Below are 9,574 nucleotides of genomic sequence, written 5' to 3' on the forward strand. Positions count from 1 at the left end.
CTTGTTAATGTTAAACGTGTTGCAGGTTCTGTATGTTGTTGAATCTGATAAGATGTGTAACATTTCTTTATATATGTGTTTTTGTCTATGATTGCGATGGTATCCCCTTTGTCTGCCTTTTGTATTATAATGTTCAGGGTTTTCATAAAGTCTTGTATGTGGGTTAATTGTTGTTGGGGAATGTTAGGTTTACTAGTTAATTGGGAGTTAAAAACAGCGTTAGTTTCATGTATGATTCGATATTTGTCTGGGTGGTTATCAAGTTTTGTTTGTATTTCTATCACGGCGTCTTTAACTGGGTAGTTGTTGCTGTTAATGGCGAAATTGATTCCGTATTCTAGACTGGCAAGTTCGTTAGGGGAAAATGTTTGTGTAGAGATGTTAACAACTGAGTTTGTGGGGGTTTTTTTGTGTCTCATAGTGAGTGTATCCCATTTCTTGGAGTGATTTTGGGTAATCTGATTTAAAGTTGCTTGAATTCGTGTGTTGTTCTGTTGTACGTAATCGTACCAAGTCGTGGGGGTTAGTTCTCTTTTAAGTTTGAATTTAAGGGTATGTATTTGATCTAAAAGGAGATATTTTTCTCTGTATCTTTTCCGTAATTCGGCTTTAATTATGGCAATAGAGGCTTGGTGTATGATAAAAGGGTATTTTTTAACAGTGTTTTTGGTGCAGATACGAGCGAAATTGGGGATTATGTCATACGTGAGGCATTTCTTTAAGAATGTGATGTGGAGTTTTTCGGAAAAGTATTTAACTAATAGTTTTGTGAAATGGAGTTTCCTATCGTGCAGATCTGAAAGCATTGGGGAAAATGTGGAAATGGTAGGCGTGCGGAAGAGGTGTAATGTATAGTTAAAGGATTTGTGTTAAATTGACTCTTGATTTTTAAGGAGTCCTTATGTGCTGTAATGTAATAACTAAATCGTAAAGAAATGCCTCACGTATGACATAATCCCCAATTTCGCTCGTATCACACGAGTACGAGACACAAGATTACAACAACATTATATATTTGATCAGATGCCAATCAGACTGCCAAGCATGTTACATAGGCAGTACAACAGCAAAATTCGGGACATACATCAAAAATTTCCAACACGCGTGCATACTACCACTTTAATAGCTTCAAAACTAATTCAGCAAGTACAGAACTAACACAACACGTCCAATCTCAAAATCACAACCCACTCATCGATTCAGCCATCACAGTAATTAAATTAAATTCTAGCTACAAAATCCTTGAAAACGAAGCCCTCGTTATCGAATGGTTTAAGCGCCATACATCACTCAACGTGTTAAACAAAACGATTCCCGCCAATTTCTCCCCCATTTGGAATTTAGCACGCATTAAGTTTCCACGTGCACTGAAATGCATTTCGGGAACCCAACCCGTATATAACACAAGCGCGCTCTCTTCCCCCCCACCATAGCTAACTGAAGACGAGGAATCTCGAAAGTCGCTCGTGCGCGACTATTAGCTTCTATTTTTTTTTAATTTTTTTTTAATTTAATTTAATTTAATTAGGCAACCATAGAATGGAAGGTGCACTTTCCTTTCTTAAAAAATTTTGTGGCCCACAACTTAGTTTTAAACCCATAATCCCTGAAAGTTATTAGATTCCTATAACCACTATGTATGTGGTAAATCTCTCCACCAGCTAAGCGGATTACTATGAGGTGAGTGCTGAAAATTAAGCTAAGCTATACATACGATTTAGTTATTACATTACAGCACATAAGGACTCCTTAAAAATCAAGAGTATTAATAATTAGCATTAGTAGAGCCATATGATGCAAGAAAGCAAGCTTATTCAGCATCAGCCAAAAAAAAAAAAAAAAAACACTTCCATTTCACCCCTCCGTTCGTGCGAAATACTTGTCCAGCTGAGCCTTAAATTTATTTAGGCTATCAACTTCCACAACAAGAGATGGAAGTCTGTTCCACCAACCAACTACCTGCTGGCTAAAGGCAAATTTCCGCACATCTATCCTACATCTGTCTTTCCTCAATCTGAATTTATGCCCTCTCAGGTGATTATTAGCATTAGCATTAGTAGAGGCATATGATGCAAGAAAGCAAGCTTATTTAGCATCAGCCAAAAAAAAAAAAAAAAAACCACTACTCCCATTTCACCCCTCCGTTCGTTCGAAATACCTGTCCAACTGAGCCTTAAATTTATTTAGGCTATCGACTTCAACAACAAGCGATGGGAGTCTATTCCACAAACCAACTGCCCGCTGGCTAAAAGCAAATTTCCGCACATCTATCCGACATCCGTCCTTCCTCAATTTGAATTTATGCCCTCTCAGGTGATTATTCTGAGCAAGAGGAAGAATCCCATCGGCATTGAGCATGCTCAAGCCATTCAAAGCCTTATACACCTCTATCAGATCACCTCGCCGATGCCTAGTCTCCAGGCTCTGTAATTTGCAAAACTTAAGCCTATCTTCGTAAGAGCAACCCTTTGTTCCATTCACTAATCTTGTTGCCCTTCTCTGTACTCGTTCGAGCAGCTCTACATCCTTCTTGAAATGAGGCCTCCAGACCTGTATACAGTACTCAAGGTGTGGCCTGACCAATGCCTTATACAAGGGAATAATCACATCCTTATCCCTGCTAGAAAAATTCCTGTATATCATTGACAAGACACCATGAGCTACTCTTGCAGCTCGTCTGCACTGCTCAGAGAACTTCATATCCGCCTGCACAATTACCCCCAGGTCCTTTTCATTTTCTACCACTGTCAGCGTAGTGCCACAGAGTTGATACGTTGATCTGGGGTTACTGTTTCCCATATGTAGTACTTTACATTTGTCAATGTTAAACTTCATTTGCCACCTCTCAGCCCATCTGCTTAACCTTTCCAGATCCTGCTGCAGCAGCATAGTATCAGTAGTGTCCTTAACAACCCTGCCAACCTTGGTATCGTCTGCAAACTTGGACATTAAGCCTGATACACCATCATCAATATCATTTATAAATACAGAAAACAACAATGGACCCAACACTGAACCCTGAGGAACTCCACTAATAACATTAGTCCACGTTGAGCAGTGTCCATTGATTACCACTCTCTGTCTTCTGCCACTCAACCATCCCTTTATCCATAGCAGCAATTTGCCTCCAATGCCACACTTCTCCAATTTGTGCAGCAGTCTTCCATGCGCAACAGTATCAAAAGCCTTTCTAAGATCCAAATATATAATATCAAAGTTATTCCCTGCATCCAGTTCTTTTGTGACTACATCATAGTATCCAATCAAATTGGTCAGACAAGACCTGCCCTTAACAAAACCATGCTGTGTCTGAGCTATAACTGAATTCTTGTCCAGATGATCCTGCAGTGCTTCTTTAACCAGTGCCTCCATTAATTTTCCTGGAACCGAAGTTAAACTAACAGGTCTGTAATTACTTGTGTCAGCCTTTGATCCTCCTTTGTGAATTGGGGTTACATTTGCACATCTCCAGTCCATGGGTACCTCCCCTGAGTCCAAAGAAGCTCTCATAATTATGGCTAGGGGTTTGCTTACTTCCTTTGCTGCCTCCTTTAATATAACTGGATAGATCCCATCCACCCCTGGTGCCTTTTTTATGTTTATCCTCAGCAATTTCTCCTCCACTTTCCTCTCAGTTATTAGAAAATAATCTAGCTCACTGACAATGTTTACTTCACCTACGACATTCCCCTTCCTGAATAACTCCTCATGTGTGAATGTAGATGCAAAATACTCGTTTAGATTGTTAGCCATCTGAGCAGGATCCTCAACTGTTGAACCATCAACATCCAGTGGACCAATCTGATTCATCCCTTTCCTTCTTGAGTTTAAATAGGTAAAGAACTCTTTTCTGTTTTTCTGAGCAAGAGGAAGAATCAAATCGGCATTGAGCATGCTCAAACCATACAAGGCTTTATACACCTCTATCAGATCACCTCGCCGGTGCCTTGTCTCCAGACACTGTAATTTGCAAAACTTAAGCCTTTCTTCGTAAGAGCAACCCTTTGTTCCATTCACTAATCTTGTTGCCCTTATCTGTACTCGTTCCAGCAGTTCTACATCCTTCTTGAAATGAGGCCTCCAGACCTGTATACAGTATTCTAGGTGTGGCCTGACCATTGCCTTATACAAGGAAATAATCATCTCCTTATCCCTGCTAGAAAAATTCCTGTATATCATTGACAAGACACCATGAGCTGCTCTTGCAGCCCGTCTGCACTGATGAGAGAACTTCATATCTGCCTGCACAATTAGACCCAGATCCTTTTCATTCTCTACAACTGTCAGTGTAGTACCAGAGTTGATACGTTGCTCTGGGGTTGCTGTTTCTCATATGTAGTACTTTACATTTGTCATTGTTAAACTTCATTTGCCACCTGTCAGCCCATCTTCTCAACCTTTCCAGATCCTGTTGCAGCAGAATAGCGTCAGTAGTATCCTTAACAACCCTGCCAACCTTTGTATCGTCTGCAAACTTGGACATTAAGCTTGATATACCATCATCAATATCATTTATGAATACAGAAAATAATAATGGACCCAACACTGAACCCTGAGGGACTCCACTAATAACATTAGTCCACGAAGAGCAGTGTCCATTGATTACCACTCTCTCTTTTCTCCCCCTCAACCACCCCTTTATCCATAGCAGCAATTTGCCTCCAATGCCACACTGCTCCAATTTGTGCAGCAGTCTTCCATGTGCAACAGTATCAAAAGCCTTTCTAAGATCCAAGTATATAATATCAAAGTTATTCCCTGCATCCAGTTCTTTTGTGACTGCATCATAGTATCCAATCAAATTGGTCAGGCATGACTTTCCCTTAACAAAACCATGTTGTGTCCGAGCTATAACTGAAGTCTTGTCTAGATGATCCCGCAGTGCTTCTTTAACCAGTGCTTCCATTAATTTTCCTGGAACAGAAGTTAAACTCACAGGTCTATAATTACTTGTGTCAGCCTTTGATCCTCCTTTGTGAATTGGGGTCACATTTGCACATCTCCAGTCTATGGGTACCTCCCCTGAGTCCAAAGATTCTCTCATAATTATGGCTAAGGGTTTGCTTACTTCCTTTGCTGCCTCCTTTAATATAACTGGATAGATCCCATCCACTCCAGGTGCCTTTCTTGTGTTTATCTTGAACAATTTCTCCTCCACTTTCCTCTCAGTTATTACAAAATCATCCAGCTCACTGCCAGAGTTTACTTCACCTCTGGTATTCCTCTCCCTGAATAACTCCTCATGAGTGAATGTAGACGCAAAATACTCATTCAGTTTGTTAGCCACCTGAGCAGGATCATGAACAGTTGAACCATCAATGTCCAGTGGACCAATCTGATTCATCCCTTTCCTTCTAGAGTTTACATAGGTAAAGAACTCTTTGTTGTTTTTCTTTGTATCCTTTGCCAATGATTTCTCATAATCTGCCTTTGCCTGCCTAATCTCCTTTGTGACTTGGTTACAGACCAGCTTATTTGTATCTATCATAGGCTTCCATGTCACCCATTAGTTTGTTTGTATCCCATGCATTTTTCTTCTCTGCCATATGTCTCATTAGTTCATCTGACATCCATTTAGGCCTAAATCTAATGTAGCTGAAAACAAACAAAGGATGGACAAAATAATGGAAATACCTGATTTGAAGGTAGTAGTAATTTTTGTAATGGCTGCATGACGTATTTATGAACATGAAGTCGTGATTTGTTTTGTGTTTCTTGCAAGCAGTACTGCGAAGATAAGACGATAAAAGCCGATGTTTATTTAGAGGTGATATAAAAAAGTATACGAAGAAATTGACCAATCTGTCTGAATTCTAAAGAAGTGAAATGATTGGTGTGCACTTAGCATGGGCATCGGTGAATACAATTGATTTGTTTAACGTATCCCTAATAATATCGAAAGTGATGTCTGCATTCACCAAATACTGAAAAACAAAATCTGACAGGATGACAGTGTGTTCAGTGGTTGGATTTACTGTTTACTAGACGAAAAACCCGAGTTTCCGACAGAAAAAACCACGCTACTCTCGCCTGAGACCAACTGACTCAGCCATGTTGTGAAAAAGACCCATAAAAATTTCTTGCATCATTCGAATCCCAGTCGTGTCCACCAGTGTGGGAAAGACGGTGATTCTACAAATGCGATATCCACGAGGGCTTCTAAAAAGTACAGCTTATATAGTCCGGGCACTGAGCAGTTTTATGGTATACGTTATGGCAACTTCCTTCAGCTTTGAATGCTTTAAACTCTTTAAAACATAGTACGTACGTTAAGTGTTATGTCTAGATTAACTTCGACTGCACCATCTGTAAAATGCAAACATGCACATTGGCTACAGCTTACAACACTTGGGCACGCAGGTATCATTAAGGAGGAGTTTTATCAATGATCATCTTGGAAGCCTCACTACAGCCACTATTTCAAATCATTCCCAACATCATTCCATACGCAGATGATTTAAAAGTCACTGGTACCTCCAGAGAAAGTGTGGACACACAAAAAATTAATCGGGATGCCAACCAATTAGTGGGAACCCTTTTCCAGTAGCTCCAAACCCTCAATTATGAACGTAAAGAAATCTGCCAAATTACTTTTCAGAAGAGCTTAAGCCAGTGGCTATTCTCATTCAAAGCACTCTAGTACCTAAAGTGGACTCTCACAAAGATCTGGGCTTTAAATCTCTCCTTTTCCTTCCACTAGGCACATGCAACAATAAATAAAATAATTAAATGAATAAAACATTCAGTATAATGCCCTAATTTACGCCTTGTAAAAGTTTATAAAATAAAACAATGTGTTTCTTAAACAGGACTACTCGGGATCTGACAGACTCCATTGGTATATTGAGTACCATTTTTTTTCCCAAGAGCACGATTAAAGGTTAAAATTGACATTACACTACATGGCAAAAAATAACATTACATTTTCTTGCTATTTATGCAATATTTGAATAATACTATAGGTTATTTATTATTTTAATGAATTATCTTCGCAAGAAAAGGACAACGTTCTGATGCTTGCACCAAACTTTCTTAGAATTAATATTACTAGTAGTAGCGGCAGATGATGCAAGAATGCAAGCTTATAAAGCATCAGACAGAAAAAAAAAAATTACCACATCTTGTCCAACCTCTCCAACAATTTTTCTTCTTCTTCCACGCATTTATTCAATCAGTCTACATCCACAACAATATATGGAAGTTTGTCCAGCAATTAACCACTCGCTAGCTAAAGGCAAACTTGTGTACATTATTCCTACAACCATCCTTCCTCAATTTGATCAGCCTTAGCTTTCGAATTCTGCTTTGTGACTTGATTGCAGACTAGTTTATATCTACTATAGGCTTCTGTATTGCCTGATAATTTGTATGTATCCCATAAATTTTTCTTCTCTGCTAGAAATCTCATCAGTTTATCTGACATCCATTTAGGTCCAAGCCTGGAGCGACATTTCTTAGTTGGTATGAAAAGCCTAGTAGCTTCCAAGATTAACTCCTTGAATCCTTTCTATTTAGAATTTGCGGTTAGTAACATCATCAGTTGGTCCCATTGTATAGAATTTTAAAAAATTCTGAGACCACTGTAGTCACCTTTGCGATAGCAAAAGCCTTTCCCTTTACCCTTGACAGTTGTTGTCTTTCATCAAATTCGACATTAGTACACTGTGATCATTGCTACCCAGTGGGTCTTTTATATGCAGATTTTATATGAAGAATCACTGCTGATAACCAGACAATAGAATTGATTCCTCTTGTTACCTTTCTAAGATGCTGCCGTAGAAAGAAGTCATCCAATAAATCCAGTAAAGTCTCGCTGCAACCCACAAGTTCCAGTTAATATCTGGAAGGTTAAATTCTCCCATTATAAGACATTCTGATTTACTGTTTGTTATTTTAGTTATGTTATTTTGTGTTTACATATCACTGCGAGAGGGGTTCGAAGTGGACTGAAGCGCAGTGGAACGCAATTTGATCCGTCACCCACATCGATAACACGCACCTGGTCATATCACGTACGTACTTGATTAACGCGCATCCCCTTTCGTAAAATTTTCCATTTCTACTCCTGGCTGCTCGTCACCGTGGTGTTGAATTTCAAATATTCGGAGTTGCAACGCCGAATTTTTCGTGTCGTGTCTGGAACATTGGTAAACCAGTTCGAGTATGACGAGGCCATCAGTCATCCAAGGTCACTCTTTCTCGTGTTTTCGAAAATGCTTTGTGGTATCATGGTCACCGAGCGGGAAGTTGTTTATTCTCCAAGTTTAATATTTTACGAAAATGTGATGAAAATTACACCGATATATTAAGATCAGTATTTTCCAAAAGCCAGATCTCGGCCCACAATCCAGTGAGTGAAATTTAAAGGAGGGAACTACAATTTAAATGACACCAATTGGGGCAAAATCTGACAGTCCCCCAGCCTTCTTATATTTCAAAACTGAAATTTCAGCTTATGTGAGCACCATCACCGAAAAAGTTTAATTAAAATTTAACTCCGATTTTGCTTTTTTGAGAAACACGTTTTCTGAAAGAGAGCGTGGAAATTTTCAATTCTAGCATCTCAAGAAGATAAATATGTTCTTATTCACTTTGGAGGTGTTTTATATTATTTAACGCGTGCGCATTATAGAATGAACAGATTACTAAAGAATATCTTCAGGGGTCAAGAACTTCAACAACCGCTCTTGTTTGGATACTGCTTTCAACTTACACATCGAAGTCAACGAGAAAGAAAAGAGGAAACCTCAAAAATCCAAAATTACTTACCTCACGGGTTGCAGCTGCACCACTACTGATATCGAACAGTAAACAAGAACCGTTTAAATCAGTTCCGCTGGCTGCGTTTCAGAAGTGGACGGGACCGAACAAGTACCTCATGATTGAGCCTCCTCCGTGATCAGCATAATTTAAAAGCAATCCGCTGTGGAAAACTGTTACGTGTTTGATATCGACGTCATCGATAGAGGAAAGAGAGTAACGTATCGCGACGAAGGAAGCGTTCTGATCATACTACTGCTGTTCTCATTTAATCCTTTCATACTTTAAATATGGTGAATGAATTAACCTCCACCTTATTTATTAATTAACAATTGCGCAATTTTAGTTTTTTTATGCAGACATAAGAACATATTTCCGTGCGTGGATTCAAGACTGAGGAGACAGAAGATACTTGTTGACATTTCTGTACATTCGTCTGATGGAAGGTTGTCCCAGAAAACAGAAGTGAAAGGGATAAGTGACGTGGATTACGTCTAACAGTATACATTTTATACACTGGTGTGCAAAATTTAAGGACCAGTCAAATTTTCACCTGTAGCTTCTTATAGGAGTGGCCTGGATATGGGAAAAGTATACGAAAGGAACCTCATGAAGGAAACAACACCGACACAACACAACAACGAAAACAAAACGGTACAGAAGGACTTTATTCAAAAATCGCAACATAGCACTGGCTGCCATGATACAGATGCATCACTGCCAATAATGGAACAAAGGTTGGTCTTAAGTAGGAGATATGGCCACCCCTAATGTCGATGCAGGCTTTGCACCACCTGTCCATACTTAGAACAAT

The 9,574-nt window shown here is 39.2% G+C and overlaps 1 protein-coding gene across 2 annotated transcripts in view; it reads right to left on the reverse strand.

The window, feature by feature from the left end:
• The window catches only part of LOC150077603 (putative fatty acyl-CoA reductase CG5065), a 70,866-nt gene extending 61,979 nt beyond the window's left edge, over positions 1–8,887 (reverse strand). For both annotated transcript variants that reach the window (XM_090386017.1, XM_090386016.1), the window contains exon 1: positions 8,770–8,887. The gene's annotated coding sequence lies outside the window, so the exon portion shown is untranslated. The remainder of the gene's footprint in view (positions 1–8,769) is intronic.
• Between the last annotated feature and the right edge of the window lie 687 nt (positions 8,888–9,574).

This window comes from Mastigoproctus giganteus, chromosome 12 (genome assembly GCF_048544385.1).
Source record: "Mastigoproctus giganteus isolate SK-2022 chromosome 12, ASM4854438v1, whole genome shotgun sequence".
Lineage (NCBI taxonomy): Eukaryota > Metazoa > Arthropoda > Arachnida > Uropygi > Thelyphonidae > Mastigoproctus > Mastigoproctus giganteus.